The sequence below is a fragment of the Pipra filicauda genome, unplaced genomic scaffold, assembly GCF_003945595.2.
Source record: "Pipra filicauda isolate LSUMZ 115617 unplaced genomic scaffold, ASM394559v2 scaffold110_size2237424_pilon, whole genome shotgun sequence".
Classification (NCBI taxonomy): Eukaryota; Metazoa; Chordata; class Aves; order Passeriformes; family Pipridae; genus Pipra; species Pipra filicauda.
The window spans coordinates 1,631,667-1,645,968 of NW_024103552.1; positions in this window are offsets into that span (position 1 = coordinate 1,631,667).

Sequence of the window (14,302 nt, forward strand, 5' to 3'; positions counted from 1 at the left end):
GGGTAAGAGGGTCCAGGTCTGGAGGGGGATATCAGACGGATTTGAAGGCCATGCTGATGTTTGGGGGGCCATGACTGTGGCCGAGCTTATGAACCTGACACAGAGGGTGTGGGGTTTCTGTAGGGAACCCCAATCCGGACCAGCAGAGAGGAGCAGCAGGACTGGGTTATCTGCACTTAAGGTGTATGTGGTAGAGACGTGCCGGGGGTGTGTGCTCGTACACACACAGGGACCTCAGCGTCCCCACCGGCCCTCCCTACAAACGGGAACAGAAGTGGATGCATTCGTGGTACGGGAGAGGGAGACCTCTGGGGTCTCGGCAACTGGAAGGCAAGAAAGAACCCCTGGGCTGGAGATTCCTCTAGATTCAGCAGCTACCTGCAACATCCTTACCATGAGCCTTAAAGATAAAATAAAGAAAACATGATTTTTATACTTGCATGTAGGCAAATCAGCAGATGTCCAGGAAAGTCCAGGTGGCCTGAAAAGTTTCCAGAGAGTAAGAATGAAGAATGTTTGCCACACATTTTCTTGCATAAGCAATTATTGCACCCAAGACATGTTTCATTATGTCCTTCAAATTTAGAGTAATCACCCATTCTTCTAAATGAACATTTTTTATCCATCCAGAAACTTGTCCAGACAAACCATATTGTCTTTGGACATTTGTCCAGAGTGTGCAATGTCCCACAGCCAAGATGGAGCAGTAGCAATTACTCCAATAACTTCTGCAGTAACTTCTACTTCCTCTGTTTAAGTTAATTTTTAGGACCCTTTTTAAAAATAACAGAAAGAACCCTGTAGGCTATATGGATTTCTTCATGGCTATACATAAGATTTTAATCAGACACTTGGTGGTGAAATGCTGGTAACTTTAGCATCAGCAAAGTATTTAAGGGCATTTAAGGGCAAAAGCAGAAGTGCAACAAAGGGCTTAGCAACTTAAAAATTAGTTTCAGAAATATTTAATATTCATGCTGCTGGTGTAAAATCCTGAGTGTGCTTTGGTGGGAATGAGTTCCCTATACAGCACATGTGGGTTCCCTGCACAGCACAAATGAAGACACCCAGGCACCCCACTGCTCTGCTACCACAGGTAGGAAAGTAGAAGTGTCTGTGACTTGAAGGAGTACTGACAGCTGAGGAAGCTGCCTGGAGACAGCACATACGAAAGGGAGGGATGGCAAACATATCTGATTTCCCACTTTTCTTCTATGATCTTTCAGAGAATAAAGCAAGGAGGATGGGCCACCCGGACAGACTCATTGAGCACTGGAGACTGAGGGAAATAAAAAGGGAAAGCTACATTCAATTCCTACTCTTGCTTGAGGAGCTTTGTACCTGCTTCCCTCCGTGTCCTAGCCAAAGGGTAAGCTGTGCAGAGTGCACCTACTATCCATCTAACTTAAATAGCGGAGAAAGGCATCCAAGATTTACGAGGCCAGAGGGAACACGTGTGGGCATGTATTGGCAGCCACAGGCTCACCGAGGGGACCAGGGTGGGTCTGTACTTCACGTTCCTTAAACAGGCCTTGGACGAGATACAGAAATAGGAATGAAAACCCAAGGACCATTTGGGAGGTGACTCCCAGAATCACTAAATAACGATGCCATGGTCTTCTTTCCTCCTCCCATGAGTGAAGGAAAAGTTGCACGTTTTCAGCAGGAAGAGTCCAACAGAGCCAGTGCTGGAGCTGATATAGGTGGGGCTGTGGCAGGACAAGGCTACACCTCAGTGTATCAGCTGTTTTGCTACATACCAGGACAGGCTTGGACAATGTGTGCCCTCTGCAGAGTATTCATCACAAACACATTCCTGCAGGATAACTACATGCTGCTCTGCAGCTGCCTCTGTGCCACTGTCCTACCTTTTGGGAGCACAAGATTGTACAGAGCTTGTACAGAGTCCCAAAGAAACTACTGCAAGTGATCCAGTGGCTGCAGTATGATGTTGGGAGATGAAAATCCTTGGGAGCCTTCCCATCTATTTTCCTGAGCAAGGCACCTCTCCACAGACTCCCTGCCTTCTCTAATCTGAACCACCCTGGTACTGCCCCAAATGAAGACAGTACAAAAGTAGCTAAAAAAAACCCCATTTAACAGCAAATAAACTAAACAATCATCTCAAATTAGTTATTTTTTTACAAAGGAAAACTATTTTAGTCAGGAATATAAATTGGGAAATTAAAATTAAATGTAAACTGTGAGTGTTCAGGGATAGCTGTTTCTCCAGCAGTAAAGCATCGAATACCTATGACCTCTTATATACAAGCAGCAGTACACTTCTAAAAGCAAATTTCCAAGGCCCTGGCAATTTTCAAGTTCCCCAGACCAGTACTCCATGATCAAACTTGTTGCACTCATTGCAGGCTCACTAGCTATTAAAAATTTCGAGTACTATTCCTGCTGCAGCTATTAAATTTATTATCTATTTTCTGGTAGTCCCAAATCCTGGGACTTCCCAAATCACAGTGATTTTTCATAACATTATCTTAATCATGAGTTTTCTTCTTTGTGATTTCTTTTCTCAGCTCTCTGGCTATTCTGTACAGAAAGACCAGCACCTAACCAGGCAATAAAGTATTCTAAAATGTTTATCGTGTCAGATAATTCAGGCCAAATGTTCCACTGATCCAAATTTGTGTAGCTCCATTGAAGGCTTTTCTGTGATGCTAAGAACTGCCCTCTGAAATGGCTGTTTTGTTTCGCATGGGATGCAATGACCTTGAAACTTACTTCCTAGGACACACCTTGTAACTTCCTGGAAAGGAGGCAAACTGAAGATTTTCTTATCAAACTAGTTGCTATGTTTAGATATCCACACCTATGAATTTCTGCACAATATGGCTCTTAGAAAATGCAGTATCTTGTTGTACAGGCACTGTATTTAAGCTGGCTACACATCTAGGTATCCAAATGTATGTGTTTATATATGTATATGTTTATGTATGTGCATACACACACTTCTAAGCATGCTTTCACTGGCTGAAAATCTACCCAAGTTGTGCAGATATCCAGGTATTCACAACAGACTGTATTTAACCTCAAGATTTTCCCTGTTCCCTAATGAGATAGCCTTTCAGCACTTGACCCATTTTCCTACTTAACTCCTTTCTTTCCTTCCTTCCTTTCTCATGTTAAAGGTGATGCAAGGGTGGCCAAGGAGAGGTTTGCATACAGATGCGGTGGACCTGTGCCTTACTGGGATTTCAAATTCCCAGCAGTCTGAAATAAGCTGCATTTGTCTGCCTGACAATACAGGGGATAGTTCGGTGCATGACCGTGTGAAAACCGGATGAACATGTTTGCATTCACTGTAAATGTGATGATTATCAGAGAACACAGTCTGTCACCTTTAATAGCCCTGATGTGCAAAAGTAAAAAATAATGGCTGCAGGTGTTCACACAACGTGGTTGCATAATGTGCAGAGACTTGACCAGACTATAAATCTAAGAAAAAGCAGGATTGTGTTTTTGCATATTTAATCCTATCAAAATAGTATGTTCTATTCATTTTGGTAAAATAAAGATGTAGGCCTAGCTTTTCAAAAGATCGGTCTTCTTTTTTGAATTGAACCTCATCTTTCAGGGTTAGCATGTGACTTCTGGCACCTGAAGGGCAGCTGTAGATCTGTTGTCCCCCTTTCAGCAGCTTTAGCAGATCAAAAGCCCCCCCCTCCACTGTCACATCACACAACATTTCCTTGAACTTTGCTGGCAATGGGTCAGTACCTCTTACTGCTTCAGGGACCTGGCAGCTCTGTCAAGGAGCTCTACCCGTTGTCTGCTGATGCTCAGGGAAGGGGGATAAGCAGGGGTACAGCTTCAGATGTTCCTCTACATCTCTGGCTGTCAGAGTGATCCCCATTTTCTCACAAGGTCAGCAGTGCTGCCACTTCAGCTTTATGAAGATCTCAGAAGTTCAGAGAATTTAACAGAATGATCCATCCCAGCCTGTGCCATAGGGTGCCTGTGTACTGCTCATTTTTCAGACTTCAGAATGATTTTTTCTCATTCTCCTTTTCTCTTTTTCCTTTCCAGCCTTTTCTCTCAGTTAACTATACACCACTGCTCTCCAGATTGAATTAAGTTATCTCCCTCTCCACTGGAAACCCTGTTCCTGCTCTCTTACTAGGTAAGCACAGACTAAGGCCAGGGTGGGAGAAGCAGTAGGGGAGGAGGAGTGGCTTCACTTTCCCTAAGTACTCTCCATTCCCTGCATGCTCATCTTCACTGACAAACTGAGCACCAGCCTGCAGAGCCCCTCGGCCGGAGTAATACCTGACTCCACCAGAGAAAATCTCCCTGGCTGAGCATGGTGGGACAGGCAGGAGGGCTGGATGAGACCACAGTGTCTGCTCTTAGTGCTGGGAGAAGTAACGCTGGTTTTCCTGAGGTTTCCAGCTGCTCCCTGGATCTTTCCATCGTGAGACTTTGTGCTGGTTTAAGAGTTAACCAGCAGGGGAAATGAACTCAACTCAAAGGAGAGATTATAAATCAGAATAACAATTTACTAAAATAATACAGTAAGTACAATCATACAAACAAACAATTGGTCTTAACCCACAAAACCCAAATGTATAACCCAGTACCCTGGGGCATGAACAACGTGGTGTTCCTTGGGCCCCGCTTGAGTCCAAAGTAAAGGGAGAGGGGAAGAACCTGCTGGTGGGAGAGCTGTTGCAGTCTAGTCAAAAGTGGTGATTGCAGTGAGATGCTGGGGGGAGAGCTGTTGCAGTCTGGTCAAAGTGGTGATTGGAGTCCAGTATAGGGTGGTGGTCCACGTCTGTTTGAGAGCGATGAGCCGCAGTCCTTCTCTGGATCCCACAGAGTGGTTAAAAATGTTCCAAGACTCCAAGATTATATATCCTGCAGTTCAGGCAGAAATGCTCAGTGCTTCCCTCAGGGCGGGGAGTTCCACAAAGGGTGTGAGGACAGGAGCATCCTCCTATCTCACAGGCCTCTTAACACCTAGTTTATAGCCTGAGGAGTCAGGCTCTATGGGCAGATGGTGTAAATGGTTCATTGATAACAGTTTCTGGGAAATGGCATGGAAGGCTATAGAATACACAGTTTTGGGTTACACCCATACCCTGATGAACTGGTCTCAGTTGTCCTAACTAGGACATTATCCACCCCTTATTCTATGCCATCCATGTCATGCCCAAATTAACCCCCTTTAAAAAACTATATCCCTTTAAAACTATATACATATATATATATATATATATATACAATGAAACATTACAGACCATTCTCACTCAAAATTAGGTCCCCTTGTGGTACACAACGTGTCTCCCCATCTTTTTGCATTACCCACCAGGTGGAACCAGGTCCTTGAGCAAAAACAATCCCTCGGATGGGTTTGCCTTTGCTTGAGGTGGGACTAATCCATACAGTCTTCCCTAACATTCCTCTCATATGTACCACGGGGACTTTATCTCCATCTACAGTATGCAAAAGTTCTGATTGGGCAGGGCCAGCTCGATTGATGGAGCCTCGGGTGTTGACCAACCAGGTGGCCTTTGCTAAATGCAGCTCCCAGTGTTTGAGAGTCTCCCCACACAGTGCCTTCAGGGTGGTTTTCAGCAGTCCGTTGCACCGCTCAACTTTTCCAGCAGCTGGTGCATGGTAGGGGATATGATACACCCACTCAATGCCGTGCTCTTTGGCCCAGGTGTCTACGAGGCCATTCTTGAAATGGGTCCCATTATCAGACTCAATTCTCTCTGGGGTGCCGTGTCGCCACAGGACTTGTTTTTCAAGGCCCAGGATGGTATTCCGGGCAGTGGCATGAGGCACGGGGTATGTCTCCAACCATCCAGTACTTCCTTCTACCATGGTCAGTACGTAGTGCTTGCCTTGGCGGGTTTTGGGGAGCGTGATGTAGTCAACTTGCCAGGCTTCCCCATACCTGTACTTTGACCACCGTCCACCATACCATAGAGGCTTCACCCGCTTGGCCTGCTTGATGGCAGCACACGTCTCGCAGTCATGGATGACCTGTGAGACAATGTCCTTGGTTAAGTCCACCCCTCGGTCACGAGCCCATCTGTATGTTGCATCTCTCCCCTGGTGACCAGAGGCGTCATGGGCCCATCGAGCCAGAAATAATTCTCCTTTGTGCTGCCAATCCAGATCTACCTGAGAGACTTTAATCCTGGCAGCTCGGTCCGCCTGCTCGTTGTTACGATGCTCCTCATTAGCCCGTTTCTTGCCTACATGAGCGTCTACGTGACGGACCTTCACACTCAGCTTCTCTACCCGGCCAGCGATGTCCTGCCACATCTCCGCCGCCCAGATGGGTTTCCCTTGGCGCTGCCAGTTGGCCTTTTTCCATCGCTCCAGCCATCCCCACAGAGCATTGGCCACCATCCATGAGTCGGTGTAGAGATAGAGTCTTGGCCACTTCTCTCGTTCAGCTATATCCAAAGCCAACTGAACGGCTTTAAGCTCTGCAAACTGACTTGACCCACCTTGTCCTTCGGTCGCTTCTGCAACTCGCCGTGTGGGACTCCATACAGCTGCCTTCCATTTTCGGTTTGTCCCTACAATGCGGCAGGAGCCATCCGTGAAGAGCACATATCGCCTTTCATCTGCTGGTAGCTTGTCATATGGTGGGGCCTCCTCAGCCCGTGTCACCTTCTCCTCCTCTTCTTCAGAGGATAGTCCGAAACTCTCACCTTCGGGCCAATTGGTGATAATTTCCAGAATCCCAGGGCGATTAGGGTTCCCTATCCGGGTTCGCTGCGTGATCAGAGCGATCCACTTACTCCACGTGGCATCGGTGGCGTGATGTGTGGAAGGAACTCTTCCCTTGAACATCCAGCCCAGCACTGGTAGTCGGGGTGCCAGGAGGAGCTGCGCTTCGGTGCCGATTACTTCTGAGGCAGCTCGAACTCCTTCATAGGCAGCCAGGATCTCTTTCTCAGTTGGTGTATAGCTGGCTTCAGATCCTTTGTATCCCCGACTCCAGAATCCCAGCGGTCGTCCTCGGGTCTCCCCAGGCACTTTCTGCCAGAGGCTCCAAGAAGGGCCATTCTCCCCGGCTGCGGTGTAGAGCACGTTCTTCACGTCCTGTCCTGTCCTTACTGGCCCAAGGGCTACCGCATGGGCAATCTCCTGTTTAATTTGTTCAAAGGCTTGTTGTTGTTCGGGGCCCCACTGGAAATCATTTTTCTTCCGTGTCACAAGGTAGAGAGGGCTTACAATCTGACTATACTCGGGGATATGCATCCTCCAAAAGCCCACAGCGCCTAGGAAAGCCTGTGTTTCCTTCTTGCTGGTTGGTGGGGACATGGCTGCTATTTTGTTAATCACCTCCATGGGAATTAGGCGGCGTCCATCTTGCCACTTCACTCCTAGGAACTGAATTTCCTGAGCAGGTCCCTTGACCTTACTCCGTTTAATGGCAAAACCGGCTCTTAGGAGAATCTGGATTATCTTCTCTCCTTTCTCGAAGACTTCGCCCGCCGTGTTCCCCCATACAATGATGTCGTCAATGTACTGTAGGTGCTCTGGAGCCTCACCCTTTTCCAGTGCAGTCTGGATCAGTCCATGGCAAATGCTGGGACTGTGTTTCCACCCCTGAGGCAGTCGATTCCAGGTGTACTGCACACCTCTCCAAGTGAAAGCAAATTGTGGCCTGCACTCCGCTGCCAAAGGAATGGAGAAAAAGGCATTGGCAATGTCAATGGTGGCATACCACTTGGCTTCCTTGGACTCCAGCTCATACTGGAGCTCCAGCATGTCCGGCACAGCAGCACTCAGGGGTGGTGTGACTTCATTGAGTCCACGGTAATCCACCGTCAGCCTCCACTCTCCGCTGGACTTACGCACTGGCCATATAGGGCTATTAAAGGGTGAGCGAGTCTTGCTGACCACCCCCTGGGTCTCCAGTTCACGGATCATCTTATGTATAGGGGTCACAGAGTCTCGGTCGGTGCGGTATTGCCGACGGTGCACTGTTGCTGTGGCTATCGGTACCAATTGTTCTTCAACCTTCAGCAGTCCCACAGCAGAGGGGTCCTCTGAGAGACCAGGCAAGGTGTTCAACTGTCTAATTTCCTCCGTCTCCACAGCAGCTATGCCAAAAGCCCAACGAAGTCCTTTTGGGTCTTTGAAATACCCACTCCTCAGGTAATCTATGCCAAGGATGCACGGGGCCTCTGGGCCAGTCACGATGGGGTGTCTGTGCCATTCCTTCCCAGTCAGGCTCACTTCAGCTTCCAGTACAGTCAGCTGTTGGGATCCCCCTGTCACCCCAGAAATGGAGATGGATTCTGCCCCTACGTATCTTGATGGCATTAAAGTGCATTGTGCGCCGGTGTCCACTAAGGCCTTATACCTTTGTGGCTCTGATGTGCCAGGCCACCGAATCCACACTGTCCAATAGACTCGATTGTCCCTCTCCTCTACCTGGCTAGAGGCAGGGCACCCCTAGTCCTGGTCATGGTACTCATTGTGCTCTTCTTGTGGGTATGACCTGGAGGTCCCTTCAAGAGGATCAGACGTATCATCATTCCTGTACCGTCTGGAGTCTTGCCCACGAGAGACTGGAGCAACGTTTACCCTTGAAGAGTTCCTTGTGGTACTTGTTCCTCTTTTCAGTTCATGTACCCGGGCTGCTAAGGAAGGGGTGGGTTTCCCATCCCACTTCCTCATATCTTCTCCGTGCTCACGGAGGTAAAACCATAGATCGCCACGTGGAGTGTACCTTCTCTCCTTAGCTGGGGGACGCTGGCTCCTAATAGCAGAGACTCTTGTTTGTCCTGGTGAGATATGGAAGATCCCTTCCTTAATTTCCTCTCTTAGCTTCTGGTGTCCCTCTTCAATTTTCTCTTCCAGGCTTCTGACGTGTTCAGCCAGTTTGGTTTCCACAGATGAGACGTGGGCTCGTAATGGGGCGGTGACAGTGTCTTCATACATCCTGAGTTTACTAACCAATGCTCCCACCTTGTCCTCTCCCTCCCTCCATTGCAGCGTTGCTAAGTAGCGGGAATACATTTCTGGCCCGAGTCGTGCAAACTTTAACCACATCTGGGAGGTGCACTGTACGCCATCTGGACTTTTAGGGAATCTTTCATCGTCTGAAAAGATTATCTCCAGTACAGCTAACTCCCTTAAGCACCGGATACCTTGTTCCATCGTGTTCCACTGTCCTTGCTGTACGTGGAGGTCCTCCTTGCAAAGGTATCTCTCCCTCACACTGCACAACAGTCGCCGCCAGAGGCTGAGAGTTTCCTGCCTCCTTCCAATCCCCTGATCAATGACTACATCTCGAGACAGGGACCCCAGCTGTCTGGCTTCACTCCCATCTAGGATTGTATCGTTAGCTGCGGCATCCCAGATTCGGAGCAGCCAGGTCAGAATGGACTCGTTCGCCTGTCGTGTGAACTCTCTCCGGAGCTCGCGTAGCTCACCCAGGGATAGGGACCGAGTGATTATTTCTGGCTCTGTCTCCTCCAGTGGATGTGAAGGTCCTGCCTCTTCGTCATCATTTGCTATACGGACTGATTTAGTCTTTGATTTCCTTTTCTGGACAGGGGCGACTGCTATTGGTTTTGGTTGTTCTTCTGGCTCCTCGATGGTTTGTGTGGACACGGAGATGGTTGGTTTATTTCTTTCTCCCTCTGACTCAGCTGTGGTTTGGGTGGACGTGGTGCCTGCGGATTTGGTCCTTCTCTCCTCCCCCTGACAGTGCTGTACCATGTCAAGTAGTGTCCGGTAGGCAGTGGCCAGGGCCCAGCAGGTTGCTGTGAGCTGGCCATCTCTGGAGCTGCCAGAGCATTTTTCCTTCACCAGTCTTATCATGCTAACAGGATCCTGCAGTTGTTCAGGGGTGAATTTCCAGATCATTGGAGGAGAAAACTTCTCCAAATACTGGCTGATGTCCTCCCACTTCCCGTGCCACTCAGCATTATCTGCTCCCAGGGCAGGTGTCCAGACAACCTCCCTAGAAGGCCCTGTTCTGACCCTAAACATGGTGTACACAGTACAGAGCAGACAGAGCAACACTAACAATAACATTATACTGTCCTTAACATCAAAAGGGAACTCAATATTTTCAAAAACTGTTGTAGCAGGTCTGAAGGGGAAGAAGGAGGTGAGAGGCTGGAAACAACCATCCCCCCCTGTTCCCCCAAAGGGCTGGGTACGATTTTTAATGAAGCCCCAGAGGTAGCAACCCAAACCAGGACAGGCAAACAGGACTGAATACACATTTACAATGAAACTCATTGCTTCTGATGTTAGAATGACATAAACATAATATACTAATAAAGCAATTTGGATCCCTCTCCCTGGTCTTAAAGAGAGCATCAAAACAGGCAAATAGTTCCCCATCTGTGGAAATATGAACAGGCTCAAATACAACATCCATGTGACTGCATCAAACAACATGGTGATCAGGGAGTTTCTATATCCAAATAGACAAATGCTTAAAGTGAAATTGTGATTCTGACTTCTCTCTCTCTGCCCCACGTTGGGCGGCCAAAAATGTGCTGGTTTAAGAGTTAACCAGCAGGGGAAATGAACTCAACTCAAAGGAGAGATTATAAGTCAGAATAACAATTTACTAAAATAATACAGTAAGTACAATCATACAAACAAACAATTGGTCTTAACCCACAAAACCCAAATGTATAACCCAGTACCCTGGGGCATGAACAACGTGGTGTTCCTTGGGCCCCGCTTGAGTCCAAAGTAAAGGGAGAGGGGAAGAACCTGCTGGTGGGAGAGCTGTTGCAGTCTAGTCAAAAGTGGTGATTGCAGTGAGATGCTGGGGGAAGAGCTGTTGCAGTCTGGTCAAAGTGGTGATTGGAGTCCAGTATAGGGTGGTGGTCCAAGTCTGTTTGAGAGCGATGAGCCGCAGTCCTTCTCTGGATCCCACAGAGTGGTTAAAAATGTTCCAAGACTCCAAGATTATATATCCTGCAGTTCAGGCAGGAATGCTCAGCACTTCCCTCAGGGCGGGGAGTTCCACAAAGGGTGTGAGGACAGGAGCATCCTCCTATCTCACAGGCCTCTTAACACCTAGTTTATAGCCTGAGGAGTCAGGCTCTATGGGCAGATGGTGTAAATGGTTCATTGATAACAGTTTCTGGGAAATGGCATGGAAGGCTATAGAATACACAGTTTTGGGTTACACCCATACCCTGATGAACTGGTCTCAGTTGTCCTAACTAGGACAGACTTGTTTGTTGTAGATAGAGACATTGTCTACTTCTTCCCTCCCTTTCTTCTATTTCTGATGTATCACGGCCTCATTGTAGAGGGGAGCTCTGCATTCCTTGCTGAGGGTGCCTGGGTACCAAACGCTGCCTGACGTGCTTTCCCCCTTTTTTGCTTCTCAAATAGCTGCACTGTCAATGCCCATCTGCTCCCAGCTGTTGATTTTTAACAAAAAAGTGTCAGTATAATACTGTTTTAAGGAATTTTGGTGGAGCCAAAGCCTTTTTTTTCTTCTAGTGTTGTTTTCATCTGACTTGGACTTGCCCTTTGCCTTTATAAAGGACATTTTATGGACCACAGACCCCCAGGAAAGGCCTTCACAGCCACAGAAGGGAGATTTTGAGGATGAGAGACAATAGTGCCCATCCCTGCGTGTATTCTCACCCCCTCTGCCAATCCTTTTTTCACCCAGATTTAGGGACAGAATTTGGGGTCCAGTGACCAAAGTGTCTGTTAGAAATTTCTTTTGGAAATGCAGAGTTTTTTAAAAAGCACATCACTGGAAAGAACTAGTTATATAAAGTGCTAAGGAAAGTACTGCCTTCTCTCTTAATCTGAGCAAAGGTTGCAAGGGTACCCTGGGAAACAGCTCCCTCTCCCGGAGCCCTGCATGACTCCCACATCTTGCAAGGTATCATAAAACATGGAATAGTCGAAAGGAATGGCACCGAGGACTTCATGAAGCCCACAGAACTTAATATTCCCTTGCCAGTAATTTCAACAGGCAAAAAAAGGTTAATGTTTCACCAGACCACAACCAACCGGGTAAAAGTATAAAGAATTAAAAGCAAAGTCACAGTTTGACAGTGGGAATAACAGCAATGCAGCTGAGTGCTGGAGCACAGGGATGAAGAGGAACAGAAAAGAAAGAGCCATAGAAAGGAGTTTTCAGCTGCCAAAGAAAAGTTTGAAGCATACTTCAAAATTTATTTAATTATGCTCTCTAAAGGGATGGAAATTATTTTGTTTCAGTAAGAGAAATTAGACTGTAGAGACACATCAAAACGTAACATTATTACAGTACTATTTATATACTACATATATCATTTATGTGCTTAATATAGAAATTATTCCCAGAGAACTTTATCATTAGAGATGGACCAATGTCTGAGTTTTACCTGGGGTATTTAAGCGCCACCGAAGTTTGGTGACATTTTTTCCAACCTAGCTTTATCTCATCTTTATCTCAGCATAAATAGCTTAGATATTAATCTAGGTGCTTAAACTGATCTGTCAAAACCTAAATGGTTGGGATGAGGGTTTGCATTTTGACCAAAGGCTGCCTGTCAGTGAGGTTATCCTGTTGGAAATATTTTGGTAAGGTGTGTGCTCATAGACCAGAAAAAAGTTAGCATGGAGGTAAGCATGAAGTAGAAAAGCACAACAGTATATTGCAATGAATGATTTGCCTTATTTGAAATAAGGTCTATTAATATAAGCATATTAGAGTGACTGAATATAACGTTTGGGCTTGGCTTTTTAGTTTTTTGTTACATATCCTGTATCAGCAAAGGCATCAAACTTGCTAAAGCCAACAAGCACAGCACTCTCCCGTGCTTGTGCTAACCCAGGCGAGTCTAGAAAAGCTCTTCTGCTATGTAATTTCATGAGAAAATGTATACGCCGGGGTGCCTTTCTGGTGTGGTGTGTCTTCAGAGCACGAAGTCACATCAGCAGCAGGCTTGCTGTCCTGTGGGTGGATCCCCAGGCCTCCTTTTGGGGATATCACAGGAAATCCCCGAAACTCTCACCCTGAAGACCCACACTGCTCATCCCTGCAATGACATTTGAGCTCGTGCTCTCTGTGCCTCTCTGTCCAGCCAGGCTGGACAGCACTGTGGGATCGACTACAATTGTCCTCAGATCAAAAAGGGGAACCTCATGTAACGGCCATGTTCACAGCCAGCATGTCTGTGCTCAACCAGACAGTTTTCAAGCTGGTGGTTTCCAGAGGGCACAGGGGCAAGAGGAGGTTTCCCTGCACTGTGACTCCAGCACAGCCAAGGACTGAGCTGCTCAGTGTGGGAAAAGAACACCGCACAGTTGGTGGGAGAGCAGACCCATCGGCCTGGCAAACCCCGGAGGTACACTGAGGGTGCCCAGTGCTGAACCCGAGCTTAGTGGCTTGCCATGCTTGAAACCCACGTGACTGTGCAGCCCAGGGGTGTATCCCATCGGGACAGGCTGCTGATTACTGCAGAACTAGAGGCAGGCAGGGGCTGCCAGGCCTGGCAGAAGGCAGGCAGTGGTGCTTTACCAAGGCAATGCTCAGTGCTTACAGCAGGGACATGGAGTCAGACCACCACGTGTGTCCCCTGAGCCTTGTGATAACCAAGAGATTTATTTTCTCCTTCCCATAAGTTTCCACATCAACTCTCTATCAGAAGTGACAGTCCCCAAGGGGACTGTCTACTCTGTTCCCATGAGACTCCACCTGGAGTACTGCATCCAGCACAGGATGGACAGTGACATTTTGGAGCAAGTCCAGAGGAGGCCACCAAGGTGATTAGAGGAATTGAGCACCTCTCCTATGAGAATTGGGATTGTTCAGCCTGGAGAAGAGAAGGCCTAGGGGTGACCTAATTATGGCCTTCCAGTGCCTGAAGGGAGCCCACAAGAGAGATGGAGAGGGACTTTTTACAAGTGGCAGAACGAGGGTGAATGGCTTCAAACAGAAGGAGAATAGGATTAAACCAGATATTGGGAGGAAGCTCTTTACTGTGAGGGTGGTGAGGCACTGGAACAGGTTGTGTTCCTGTTCTGACTTTTTCATTTTCAGACTTGTGTAGTCTTTAGAGAAATCTTTGCTCCACAACTTGCCTCGATTTCCTGTTAAAATATTGTACTGTAGGATGTGCTAATTATCTGTTTCTACAGGCTAGTTGAAAGTTAGTTATCGTACTCAAATGGCAAGATACTACTGAAAATATTTTCAAGAGTTTGCACAGGCTAGGCTGGCAGGATGCAGCTCTGTGATGCCTGACTGTGCGCTCTGTAGGCCAACATCCAGGTGAGCTAACAAGCTGCATAACACTGCACACAGTTCTGAAGGAGTGTGCCTTTAAATATA